Here is a 15,144-nt window from a genome sequence, read left to right on the forward strand (position 1 = left end):
TGGAAATACCAGGACTCTCTAGTTCTTGTCTTTTGTTTCCACATTTGATTATTAGCCTGTGTATTGCATAGTGCACCTGATGCACAGTTATTAAAGGGAGGTATCTACATGTCCCTGATAATCTGTATCATGTGATTTCTCTTTTGAGGTGTTCTAGATAAGGAATTTAGGAACACCTAGACGTAATAAAAAAAAAAAAAGGTTTACCCCATTAGGCAATGCCACCATGTGATAGAATGTCCATGTAATTATCTACCCTCAGATGGCAGAGGATAATGAAGGGTACCCAAATTGAAGAGATTAGAAGTACTGCCTTTGAGAATGACAGTGTATTCTAGACCAGAGTTGTCCTATGGCATATGGTCACTCCCTTGCAGATTGTAGGCCACCTGCTTGCAGTCCCATTGTTAAATACAATGAACTGTTTTTATACTAAACTGAAGGAAATTAACAACTGTGTCACATTTCCTACATCACTAGATTCTGCGGGAATTAAGTCATAATAACCTGCAGAACACTGATTTAAGCCTAATTCCCATCAGTGACAGCTACAGATGAAAGGCGGACGTCTTGGCCCTACAGTCCCAGCACCCAGAAAGTAGCAAGGCTGTACAGCGATCGCCAGCGCACCATCAATGGTATCTCCAAAGCATCGTACTTGCTCCATCAGACGGCGTTGGACATCACAAAACCAGAGTTTCAGTGTAAAAGAGCGAAAGAGAAGGATCCCTGTTGTTGATGGCAGGGCTGGTTTGAGGCTTCGGTTTTCTACCTCTCATGTGCTGGTAACCTCTGACAGTGTGCAGTCCCTTGAGCCCCTTGGCCTGACTTTTGGCCACCCCCCCCTCTTTTCTTTGCTCCAACGGAAGGGCAGTGCACCGGAGGATCTAAGGCACTACATGATGAAAGGAAAATTAAATGAAAGAGCAGCCCGAACACCCTCTGACACTGAATAGCGAGTGTTGGAGCCTGAAAGTGTTGCTGAGCGTGAAAGTCTCTTTCTGATTAATAGTACTTGGGTCTGCACGAGATGATCTGTGCCCATGACCAATGAAGAGCACAATATCTGTAGTGCCTGCCGCAGAGGAAATATGTTGGTGCACTGCCTTGAGACATTGAGACTTTTGAGTGAGCTGTGAGTGTTTGCCAGGAGGGCACTCCAACGGATACTGAGAAGCACTATTTTCATGGAAGGCCTGAATGAAGAGGCCCAATGCGGAAGAAAACAACAGAATCAGATTTGATGGACGATAGAAGCCTACCAGAGAGGCTTAGAACGGACTTTGGGCATAGTTAGGGTTGCACAAGCGGTTCCCGTGCAATTGCATAGAATGGGTGTTAGGAGACTGATTCTTATTGTTTTGCTGGCATTGTTTTAGAGTAGTATTCTGTTTAGTGAAAGCAGAATGAAGTCTATCCTCTGTTGAAGAGTATCCCCATTTCACCTGAGAGCATTGATAAGGATCGCCACTGTTTCACCTGAGTATACAATAGTCACTGAAATGCATAGGAGACCTGAAAAGCTTCGCTAAATAATTTTAGGATTTGTTTTTGCCTAGAGTTGTGAAAAAATTATAATCCTGTTTGTAATAGTGGTCATTACTTTCTTCTGCTATCTGAATGTTAATTATGATCCGATGCTTTGTTCTCTTTGTATCACTGTTGATAGCTTACATATACCTGCTTAAATTAAATGTGTACAATGGAAAATGCTCACCTAGCAATGAATTAGGATTTGTCTGAGTAATGGCAAAAGGAGGGTCTGAGGTAATTCAGTTTTAACTCCATTCTGTATTCTGTCGCCATTTTGTTGCCCTCACTCAGGCAGCACAATGAACAAATTTTTTCTGCTGATCTTACTGCGACATGTCAAAATAACCTCCTGCCTCTGTTTACGAAATTAATGTCAGGGACTGGCTGAGTCCACTAATCCTCGTCTGGTTTGACTAAACCCTGTCTCGACAGTCTGTTGGTTCGCACCATTCTTTCCTGACTTTATCTTATCTTCTGGCCTTCGCTATTCTCTACTTGTATTCTCTCATTTCACAACTGTCCTCCAAAGCATACAAATGTGTCCTGCCACCTGCAAGTTGAGTTGTAGACACTACCACTGATTAACTTGTGGGGAGGGGTGACAAAAACAGTTAGAAGAGAGGTTTATTTGGGTTACTTAATATCTTGTTTTCAAACTTTTCTCATTGGTTATATCTTGTTTTCAAACTTTTCTCATTGGTTATATCTTGTTTTCAAACTCTTCTCATTGGCTAACCATGTATGCATTGGGAGTGTTCTTGGTGAATCTATGTGCTATAAAAGATTGTGCGCCACGGAGTAAAGTGGCAGTCTCCTAAGGACATACCGAGTGTACTTCTGGGACAACTGTACTTAGCTGCAGCTAATAAACCTGATCTTCTACGCTCAACAGAGTGTCCTATGTCTCTGTTCAACAAAGCAGGTGAACTCAGGAGATTAAGGCGTGTCCTGCGCCGCCAGGCCCATAAGGCCCTGGTTCTTCAGCGTGTGCACAGCCAGCAATGATGAATGGTCCAGGAGGGCCGCACTGGTAGCAATGTCTGTTGCCTACTGGACTGCGTCATCTGCAATCGCAACTCGATCTTAATTGTGAGCCCTGCTGTCCACAGTGTAGATCGAAGGCAGTAGTCAGCACAAACATTGAGGAATGCTTTATGTCACTTCCTCTTGACAAAATCCGAGGACATAGAGTACAATTTTGTCTGCAATTAATAAATCGAGACTGAATTCAAATTGTGAGCTCTGCTGACCGCAGTGTAGGCATATGGAACAAAAGATGAAATATGTATGGACTACATTGTCGAAATATGTGGGTTTCAGGGACGTTATAGTTAGTTGCTTAATGGACAGTGTAGGCCAGAGGCAGCGGTCAGCAAAGGCCTACAGACCCACAGCCATGTGGCGTTGACTTGAGCTGCACAGATTGGGAGCATTTTGTCTTCTTAACCGATTATAGTCTCTTACACAATTTGTATTGGTACTAATCTTGAATTGTGAACCCTGCTGACCGCAGTGTAGGCTGGAGGCAGCGGTGAGCAAAGGCCAACAGTCACATGGCGTTCACTTGAGCGTCACAGTTAGTGGCACCTGAAGTAATCAGTGTGTGCAGATCCAGCGAAGATGCGTGGTCCAGGCGAGCCGTACTGGGAGCAATGTCTGTTGCCTACTGGACTGCGTCATCTGCAATCGCGACTCAATCTGAATTGTGAGCCCTGCTATCTGCAGTGTAGATCGAAGGCAGTAATCAGCACAGACATTGAGGAATGCTTTTTGTCGCTTCCTCTTGACAAAATGAGAGGACATAGAGTACAGTTCACTCTGAAAGGAATTAATCAAAACTGAATTTGTACTGTGAGCTCTGCTGTCCACAGTGTAGACTGCCATTCAGTGTTCCTTTGGGCTTGCAAGATGAATGTGGTCATTGTACTAAAGCTATAACTGACATAAAACAAGTTCTTGAAGCAAGGATAGTAAAAGGATATTATGTAGGTTTTAGGGACGTTATAGTTAGCTGTGTACTGGACTCTGCAATTAATGAATCAAGACTCAATTTTAACTGTGAGTCCTGATGACTGCACTGTAGACCAGAGGCAGCGGTCAGCAGGGGCCCACAGCCACGTGACGTTGAGTTGAACTGCCCAGTTAGTGGCACCAGAAGCAGTTAGTGTGTGCACAGCTTGCGATGATGCCTGGTGCGGGCGGGCCACACTGGGAGCAATGTCTCTTGCCTACTGGACTGTGTCATCTGCAATTGCGAGTTGATCTGAATTTTGAGCCCTGCTGTCCACAGCATAGATGGAAGGCAGTAGTCAGCGGAGACATCGAGGAATGCTTTTTGTCACTTTCTCTTGACAAAATCCGAGGATATAGAGTAAAATTCTCTCTGCAATTAATAAATCATGTCTCAATGTAAATTGTGAGCTCTGCTGACCGCAGTGTAGGTAACAAAAGATGAAATATGTATGGAATACATTGTCAAAATGTGTAGGTTTCGGGGACGTTATAGTTAATTGACTACTGGACTCTAAAATAATGAATCAAGACTGAATTTGAGTTGTGAGCACCGCTCACCGCAGTGTAGGCCGGAGGCAGCAGTCAGCAATGGCCCACAGGCACGTGGCATAGAGTTGAGCTGCACAGTTAGTGGCACTGGAAGAATTCAGCGAGTGCGCAGCCTGCAATGAGGCGTGGTCTTGGCAGACCGCACTGGTAGCAATGTCTTTTGTCTAATGAATTCTGCCTTAATAAGGCTACATGGCGATGATTTGTGGTGCACAGAGTTAGTGGTACCTGAAGCACTCAGTGTGTGCGTAGCCTGCGATGATGCGTGGTTTGGGTGGGCCGCACTGGGAGCAATCTCTCTTGCCTACTGGACTGCGTCATCTGCAATCGTGAATCGATCTGAATTGTGAGCCCTGCTGTCCACAGTGTACATCAAAGGCAGTAGTCTGCACAGACATAACTCTGTGGTGCTGTGCCGCTGGGTTCACAAGGGGCCTGTGTCGAAGAGGCCCGCGGTCACAGCGACGGCCTCGTGGCAGAGTGTGGGCTGCCGTTCTGGCAGACGAGTTGGCCTTCCCAGAAGTGAACCACACCCAGAGCCCGGTCTATTTATTCACACTTCTAGGCTAGAGTGGCATACGTTGGACCAGCCCACTCAACTTCCGGTTCCGCTTACAGGGGGGGGACACACCTACATGACCAAGATCTTCCCCACTGCCTGAGGTTAACATGGTTGCGTCCACTGTCCACAACAGTACAAGCACCAGCAATATATGTGCACATGGAGAGGTCTGTGGTCTGCATAGTGAGGTCTGTTGAGCACATTACCGCTACACTTGGCGTTGTGTGCATTGTTATTGATGGGTGACTTGCATCCTTCACACATACTTTGTTTCCACGTCTACCAACATTCAGCTACTGTGTGGCTGAGGGGCCATGCCATTTTGGGAAGGTTCGCTGTTCTGTTCTGTGCTGCCTCAGTGGTAGTAGGGGAGGTGAGCCGAGCGGGAGGTCCTGGGGGTGGTGGCAGTGGGTGTTGTGTCCTTCTTGGGTGTCGGAGCTACATGATCCCCTTTACACTGTAGGTAGTCATCCTGATTTACACCAGTAAAAGGCAGATGTTAAATTCCTACTGCTAACGCGGCTTATCACCTGTTTTTGGATCGCATCACAGATCTCGCTGGTCGTTGACAATATCAGGAAGTGGTGTTTTCATGTTATTTTTGCACGGGAACGCCTACTCTGCATATCATTAGCTTTTGTTGTTGCTCTCATCTGTGGCAATGTTTTTTGCGGAAGCTATCGCTGGAAAACTGGCGAGATCGGCTGTTTTCACCAGGTTGAGAATGGGACAATAATTTAAAATCAGTGAAAAAAACAATGGTTTAATGAACATTATAATTAGGGCTCCCGGTTTTATGGTATTTATTTTTTTGCCATTTCTGTCTGTATTTATCCATATTTATTTTTTGGGCATTTTTTCTGTATTTATCCACATTTATTTTTGTCACAAGCAAAAGACGACGCTTCAGCTAGTATTTTTCCACATTTATTTAAATTGACAATGCACACATGCGCTCGGTTGTTATTGGTCAACACTATACATTCATCTGAAAACTTTGCCATTTGCAGAATATCCCAAATATGCTTAAAGTGCTATCACAAGCCATTTGTCTCAGAGCCTTGCAGTTTCTGTCATCGGCAGAGTACCACATCCTCTCCCCCACTTAACACCATACTGCCCCACTGAGAAACTCACACTGCCTTCAGCTGCAACCCAATTGTGCCCCGCTATAAACACCTGGAAGCAATTCAATTCAAATTATGCACTAGACTACAGTAATATGCTGCCTGAAAAAGTAACAACATACTGGAAAAAAAAGCAAACACTCATAGGGAATACAACTTAAAGCTTTTACACTCATTATTCAGAAATCAATTAGTGTTTTTGCTTGAAAAGCTAACAACATGAAAAGAAAAGTAGCACTTCACTGGCAAAATCTGTAAGGTGGCGATAACCAATCTGGCCACTTTGCGACTACTCTGTCTTGCTTTATTTAGTTATGTATTTATTGTTTGTATGTTAAAAACTTTTTTTCTCTCCTCCTGAGGCTGCATTTTGGAGTAGAAAAATGTCAGACAAAGACATTTGCAGCAAAAGTGTTTCTTCTTTTTTGGATCTATTTCATTGTGGTGCTTAAACCGACTCGCCTCTTGTCTCCGTTCTCAGTCCACACACAATAAAGCTCTTTGTTTGTTTCTCATTTTTTTAATAATCTTATCTCAAAAACTTCTCTTAATCCTCCGCATTCCTGGTTGGACTACACTGAGAGTATGTTTATTCAGGGCTTCGCCTCCAGCACACAGGCTGTCTTCGTTTTACACATCATAAAGATCTTAAACTGTGAACAACTGTGATTGCATTTAGCTCAAGCAAATCTTTTCATATTCTCGACATTCGTGGGACGGCTAAAGCCTTGGTCAGCTTTTCATGCATGGAGTGTGACCCGCCTCCTGAGTGCCGGTGTGGGGATTTGGCCGACCTGTAAAGGGGGGAAGGGGTCCGACCCTTACAGTACCCATCCATATATAGCACTCGCCAGGCTAGATTTGCTTAGTGCTGTTGCTCTGGCTAACTGAAGCAGTTCGCAGAGTGGGCGTGGACTGTAAACTGGCTGGTTTAATATACCGCACCAGCCCTTTTTAACCTACCACCTGTATGTGCTCGTATCGCAAGCTGCCCTTGTAAAACCCAGTCTGCGAGGAAAAGACGGGTGCTGGTGTAATCGACAGAGTGAAGAGGCAGGGGCTAAGGGATCAAAGAACAACAAAGCCTCATTAAGAAGTAAACGATCTTTCAAAGACCTGTGAAGTACTCGGGTGCGGTGGCTATGTGTGCGCCCTGGAAGCTGTCTCAGCACGGGCTGACACCTCTTAACCCTCTAAGGAGGGGGAGACACCAGATGGTTGGGGGTGTGATTCTATTAATGTCAATGACAAAATATAGTAGTATTTTCCCGTTTTTATATATAAATAGAGATAAAGGAAAACTTGTTTTCCGTCTGCATTTATATGTAAAAATCCGTTGAAACGGAAAACCGGGAGCCCTAATTATAATTAGAAATTAGCGTTTAAAAAACCTTAGAAATTCACTGAAAAAACCATAGGTTTTATTGATGTTATAGTTAGTTGGACATTTCACTCGTACAAAACCAGAGAAATTCTGCCAGAGCTAACTATAACTAGCGCCCCCGCAATGCACTGCTGATGACGTCATATATTACATCACTCATGACATGGTCAGTGACATCACTGATGGCATCACTGATGACATCTCAAATGACATCATTCATGTGATAATTTTATGCACTTCCTCACACCCTGACATAACATTTGATACACCCACTCTAAAATACAGACTACCATTTTTGAAACCATAGACAAACCAATAGCAGTTACTACATACCCACTGACTAATTCATTGGTATACACACACATCCATTCATTCACCCATAGAGTCAGTCATACATGCAGTCACTCATCAATACAGTACTATCATACGCACTCATACACCTATACAGACACTCACACACTGCCACTCCATAGAGTTATTGACACACCTAGCTAGTCATGTAAATAATCAATAACACTGCCATTTACTCACCGATACAGTTAAACACACACCACCTCACTCATTTATATATAGATACTAACACATACTTACTGTCTTATACAATCACTGACACAAGCACACACTCCTCCATACAGGCACTCTCACAATCACTCACTCACATATAGTCATTTTTATACTCCAACACTCACATATACTGCCTTTCATGTAGTTACTCACACATGTACCACTGAGACATCTAAACACTCACAAACACACCCATACACACACTCACCCACCTATACAGCCATTCACAGACGCACTCTTGAACTGATACACCCAGTGAATCACACATCTATGCACAAAGTCACACACCCACACACACCCACACAAACAGTGAGGCACCCATACAGATACTCATGCAACCAATAAATAACCCATAAAGACACTCAAGTAGCTACTTACCAACCCATGCAGCATCTTATACAACAAAAGACAGACTGCTACAGACATTCACTCAGTTTAGTCACTAACCCATGAATTCAGTAAGACACAATTAATCACTCACTTATACAGTCAGTCACACACCAAGTAAATCCTCCACCAAGATACTTATACACCAACTCATTCTTCAATACACCTTGGCATTAACTTATGTAAAACATATTTAAACTTTACAGAAACACACATTCACTGGATGATGTCATCAGTGATCTCATCAGGGATGTCATTTGAGATGTCATGAGTGATGTCACTGACCATGTCATGAGTGATGTAATATGTGACGTCATCAGCAGTGCATTGCGGGGGCGCGAGTTATAGTTAGCTCTACTAACTATAACGGCGGAATTTCTCTGGTTTTGTACGAGTGAAATGTCCAACTAACTATAACGTCAATGAAACCTATGGTTTTTCTGTGAATTTCTAAGGTTTTTTAAATGCTAATTTCTAACTATAATGTCCCTGAAAACTATGTTTTTTCCGCCATTACTCATTTCGAGCCTCCCAGAGCCCTTGATCACATGACATGCTTGATTTTTCCCGATTTTTAAAGTGACACAGTGCTTGATAGTGTTCATGAATATAAAAAACAGACTAATCCTCTTGTTCTCTGTTAGTTGTACTGTTGCGTTTGTCATTTGTCTTGATAAATATTTTAAAAGAAACCTCATCACAGTATTTGTATAAAATACATAAATGAATAAATAAATATTTTTACACAACCATTTATAAATATTCAAAAATATCACTGAATATTGGTGACTGTCGCCATGGGTTTTTGTCATTCTTACAGGGCATACCTATTAATTAACAGACCACATTTGTTTAAACAGGACCGCATTTTTGTCAGTGTCCATTTCTTCCCACATATCCGCATAAATGCATGTATTGTTGTCCATATTTCAATATTGTTCACATCTGCTATTTTCCTGACAAATATACTTTGTATATATATAGATATAGGTTACCTACTGGCGGTCGCCAGTAGATAGTTATAGTTACGACCTATTAGGACCTATTTTCCATAGGAAATCCACAACATTCTATTATATATATATATATATATATATATATATATATATATATATATATATTCACTTAAAAAACCATAGGTTTCACACATGTTATAGTTAGGTGGATATTTCACTCGTAAAAAAACCATGAAATTCCCCCGTTATAGTTAGTTCAGATAACTATAACTCGCGCGGCCGCCACTCTATCACAAGGATGATGTCATCAGTGATGTCATGAGTGATGCCACTGGCCATGTCATGAGTGATGTAATATGTGACGTCATCAGCAGTGGATTGCGGGCGCGCGAGTTATAGTTATCTGAACTAACTATAACGGGGGAATTTCATTGTTTTTTTACGAGTGAAATATCCACCTAACTATAACATATGTGAAACCTATGGTTTTTTAAGTGAATATATATATATATATATATTCACTTAAAAAACCATAGGTTTCACACAAGTTATAGTTAGCTGTACATTTCACTCGTAAAAAACCAATGAAATTCCACGTTATAGTTAGATCAGGTAACTATAACTTGCGCGACCGCAATCCACTGCTGATGACGTCACATATTACATCACTCATGACATGGTCAGTGACATCACTCATCACATCAATGATGACATCTCAAATGACACATTGTGGATTGCGGTCGCGCAAGTTATAGTTATAGTTAGGGGGTCTGCAACTCTCTTCGTTGCCCCCTTTTCATGTTATCAACCTTTGTTTTTCAGTGCGAGAGACAGAAAATGGTGGCCGATACTTCCTGGTTTCGACCGATTCGAATGTTTACTTTGATCTAACAACCAATCAGAATCGCGCTCGCGCACGTCACCGTACGCGTACGGTAAGCTTACCGTAAGCGCACGGAGCGCGCTTACAGATATATATATTGATTTAAATGCTATTTTCTCAGAAACTACTGAACAGATTTACACCAGACCTACAAAAGGCACTTACTTGACCTGCGGACTACCTCTCTGCCAAATTACAAGTAATTCTGTTCAGCCGTTCAGGCTGTAGCTGTGTCTAAAGGTCCTATGGAAAAATGCATGGGGAAAATGCGTTTTGGGACCCCCCTTTTTTCTCAGCCCCCGCTTGACGAATCACCCCGAGACTTTCAGGGTAGGAGCGGAGCATAGCGCCCCATTAGTTTTGAAAATTTCGCGAGGATTCGTCAGCCGGCGCCAAAGTTATTCCAAATAGAATGTTGCGGATTTCCTATGGAAACAGGGTCCTAACTATAACTATCTACTGGCGACCGCCAGTAGATAATATATATATATATATATATATATATATATCACTGAGCAAAAGCGTCCATTTGACAGTGGGAGCTCCTTAATCAGCTGGTGCCCGCGTCGAGACCAGGACAGGGTCTCGTGCAAAATCTTACTCAAAGAAGTACACGGCACACCTCTTGATGATGTTAGGTTTGTTTATTCAGTTCGTGACTGTCTCCTACGCGTTTCGAACCGTAGTTCCTGATCACGGTAGAGTGTTATTCTAGTCCTTTTTTAATTTCCACTTATATACACTGTAAATTTCAATAGTGCATTATGGGTTGTGTAGTTTCTACAGACATTTGTTTTTTACTTTTTTCACATTTATTCAACAAACTTTATTGTTTTTTGCGCTATGCATTCTTTCACCTGTGTGGCGAGTTTGAGCATCAGAAAACACAGTGAATTGGATGAACTTTCATCACATGACCTCCATGTGCTGATAGGGCCTGGTCGCTAAGTAGCGTACATCCCGTGTTGGTAATTTATCCAATGCGTTTTATACAGTTGCACATGGGGTGGGTTTAAACTGGTTGAATACCCAATCATGCCAACCATTTATTTCCTCCCAAAGGTGCACAAAACACTTAATAAACCACCAGGTCGTCCAATCATCTCCAGCTGTGGAAGCCTGTACGAAAACATATCAATATATGTAGACTTCTATTTAGCACCCCTCGTAACAACTCTGAGTTCCTACATAAAGGATACTGGGGACTTTCTGCGAATACTCATGAACACTGAATGGCAACCTACCTACCTACTGGCAACCATCGACGTGGTGTCTCTTTACACCTCAATTGATCATCAAAGGGGCCTCAATGCGATTCAATATTTTCTAAAACAGAGGCCTATGAATGAATTAGAGCATTCTAAAATGCTGATTGAAATGATTACCCTGTGTCTATACAATAACGTTTTTTTATTTAATAAAAAAATATATGCCCAGTGCTGCGGTACCGCCATGGGAGTTTCTTTCTCTCCAAGCTATGCGAATCTCATGATGGGATGGTGGGAGAAGAACATAGCTTGGAGAGAGGGAAACGACCATCACATGTCAAACGTAGCCCTTTGGCTACGATTTATTGACGATCTATTTATTCTGTGGAGAGGAACTGAGAAACAATTTCAAGACTTCTTTGAGGAGCTAAATGAAAATGATGTGGGTTTAAAATTCACTTACAACATAAGCCCAAAAGAGGTCGAATTCCTGGACACAAAAATATACGTCAAGGATAACCAACTGCACAGCACAGTCCACCGCAAAAAAACAGCAACAAATAGTTTACTCCATGGTTCAAGCTTCCATCCCCAAGCACTGAAAAAGAGCATACCGTACGGCGAACTACTGCGTATGAAAAGGAATTGCTCGGAAGAACAGGAAATGGAAGTCAAGTTTGAAGAAACAAAAGAACGTTTCAAGCAACGTGGATACAAATATGCAGACATAAAAAGTGGCGAAATGAAAGCAAGACAAAAAACCAGAGCGGATACACTACTACCCAAAAAAGCACGAAGGAGTGATGAAGAAAACAGTACCGACACAGAGAATAATCCAGATAGCCAAAAGAGTATTACAACATCAAACAATGATCCACCACGGCTCATACTCACCTACAGCAAAGAAAGCTATGAAATTCAAAAGAGAATAACCAAATACTGGAATGTACTCAAAAAAGATCCAGACATAGGAAACTCTATCGGTGAACGACCCCTGATATCGTATAGGAGAGCGCCAAATCTCAATGACCATCTGATCAGAAGCCACTTTGAAATAAAGAAACCAGAAACTTGGCTACAAAAGAGATCGAAAGGGTTCACCAAATGTACATCCTGTAAGGCATGCAAAATCGGCAAAAATTTAAAGAACTTGTGTGATCCAACGGGCAAAAATTTTGAAATAAGGGAAACCATCACATGTGAATCCACACATGTGGTATACATTCTCCAATGTGATTGTGGAAAACAATACATAGGCAGCACGATTTGTCCCCTGAAGAAAAGGATACTAGAACATATCCGAGCGATACAAAACAAGGATAACACATATGCTATCGCGAAACATATGGCCATGCACAAGGACAGAACCTGGCTTAACATCAAGTACTCAGGATTAATAACAGTTCCAACAAATGAACGTGGAGGGAACAGAGTTCAAAAACTACGTCGCCTAGAGTCCAGCATGATCATGAGATTCAAGACAAAACAACCACTGGGTCTCAACGGAGATGAGGAGATGTATGTTCACCTCTGATGGTGCCTGAATAATAAAAAATCGGAAATCAAGAAACCCGACGAATTTGCTCTTTCAAGTGAATTTTCAACAAAAAATTTTTTTTACATTTTTTTTTTTAAAAACAACCGAACTATGTGGAGAAAGACAACAACTACCAGACAGAGAATGCATTGAAAACGCTGTTGCTCGCACACTCTTCATCTGACTGGTGACATGAGCAATCAAAAACACAGTAATTGGGCACTCAGCCCTCTACCCTGCGAAACACTCAGTTTAAACCCACCCCATGTGCAACTGTATAAAACGCATTGGATAAATTACCAACACGGGATGTACGCTACTTAGCGACCAGGCCCTATCAGCACATGGAGGTCATGTGATGAAAGTTCATCCAATTCACTGTGTTTTCTGATGCTCAAACTCGCCACACAGGTGAAAGAATGCATAGCGCAAAAAACAATAAAGTTTGTTGAATAAATGTGAAAAAAGTAAAAAACAAATGTTTGTAGAAAGTACACAACCCATAATGCACTATTGAAATTTACAGTGTATATAAGTGGAAATTAAAAAAGGACTAGAATTACACTCTACCGTGATCAGGAACTACGGTTCGAAACGCGTAGGAGACAGTCACGAACTGAATAAACAAACCTAACATCATCAAGAGGTGTGCCGTGTACTTCTTTGAGTAAGATATATATATATATATATATATATATATATATACATATATATATATATATATATATATATATATATATATATATATATATATACATATATATATACTTCCTACTGGCAGTCACCAGTAGGTAATTATAGTTAGGACCCAGTTTCCATAGGAAAATAGTTTTTGGACTTGACTATAACTTTGGCGTTGTTTTATCACTCTTAATGAAATTTTTCCGAACCGCTGAATGGACTTAAACCACATTTGGCCAAGGAAGTAGATTCTGCTTCAAGGAAGTGCCTTTTGCCTATTTGGTGTAAATCTGTTCAGTAGTTTTTGCGCAATTCAAGCCAAAAATTACAGTGATATCCTCGGCCGTGGATATTTCGCAAAGGTTTTGTGATCAGTCACGAATGCACGCGCCATCTGGAATGCTCTGATTGGCTGGACGCAACCTTAATAGAACGTTGCAGCCGCCATTGCTAACTATATCTATGGGGAAATGTTCCCGGGCTGAAAAGTTGTGTAAAAGCCCACATAAGGGGTCATTATGGAGATACTCTGATCTCATGGTTGAGAGATGGGGGTGTTAGTGACAAAAGTTATGTGTCCAAAATTGTTTCTTTTAACCACGAGCGATATTTACAACGACGCCATGACCGCCAGTGTGACTCCCCATGTACCCTTGAAGGGACATCCCGACTATCGACTTCATCCCAATTCAGATGGAAATATATAAAAATATATCAGTGAAACATTAATATGCATTTTTATAGAGCTATTGAGATTTTGATAAATGTGTTTATAGATTTATTTAAATAGTGAGTTACCTACTGTGATGGTCGGAAATAATTATATAGTTTTAATATTTGAATGTGTTGGTGGTCATTGAATGTCTGCTTTTGTTTCCATTTTCGTGATGTGTCCAGGGGATCGCGATTACTGACGTCATCACGATTTCCGAAGTCACCGCGAAAATATAAAATAGGTTTTAGAGATAGTTTTTATAGAAACTCTCTAAAAAACATGACTTTAAAGAATACTGTAAGAAACCCCTAGTGTGTAAAATACTGTAATATGTGTGTATATATGTATTTTAGACTTTTTGAAAAAGGCTCTATTGTTGCAGTTAACGACATCATTGCGATGACCTGAATAGCCGCGAAAATGGAAAATAGGTCTTAAATATGGTTTTTAAAGAAACTTAGTAGAAAAATATGAGTTCAAACATGCTTTGAAAGAAGTGTGTACATAGTAATATGTAATATGTGTAGTGCAAGGTTCAGAATGGATTTTTTTACATAATATTTTTAGATGTGTTGGTGGTAATTGAATGCCTGCTTTTGTTTTCCGTTCTCACAACGTAGTCGCCGGAATCGCGATACTAAAGAAAATTAACAATATTTGGGGAACTAGGGTGGCTCTGAATAGAGCCTTTGTGTTGCTTGTGAGTATATGGCTACTACACATAAGACCGGATGTAGAGTTTCAGGTTACTTAGAAATTCCCTGTTGCCTTCATCTGTAAAGTGCACTCCATCATTTCTATAAATTGTCTAAACACAGATTGTCTCTGAGGATGGAATGCAGAAACAGATTTATTAACGTGTTTCCTGGCTTTGTCAATCTGTGAGCAGAATTGATTGAACCACTTCCATTTCTGTCTTTGGCATACATTATAGTACACCAAGACAGTGTGAGGGAAAAGCATAATCAGTTCAGCATAGGTATCCTCCATTAGGATTTACAGTCCTACTCCAGCTAATGTGCCTAGGTCATTGCCACCACAGTGC

This window comes from Triturus cristatus, chromosome 7, assembly GCF_964204655.1.
Source record: "Triturus cristatus chromosome 7, aTriCri1.1, whole genome shotgun sequence".
NCBI classification, from domain to species: Eukaryota; Metazoa; Chordata; class Amphibia; order Caudata; family Salamandridae; genus Triturus; species Triturus cristatus.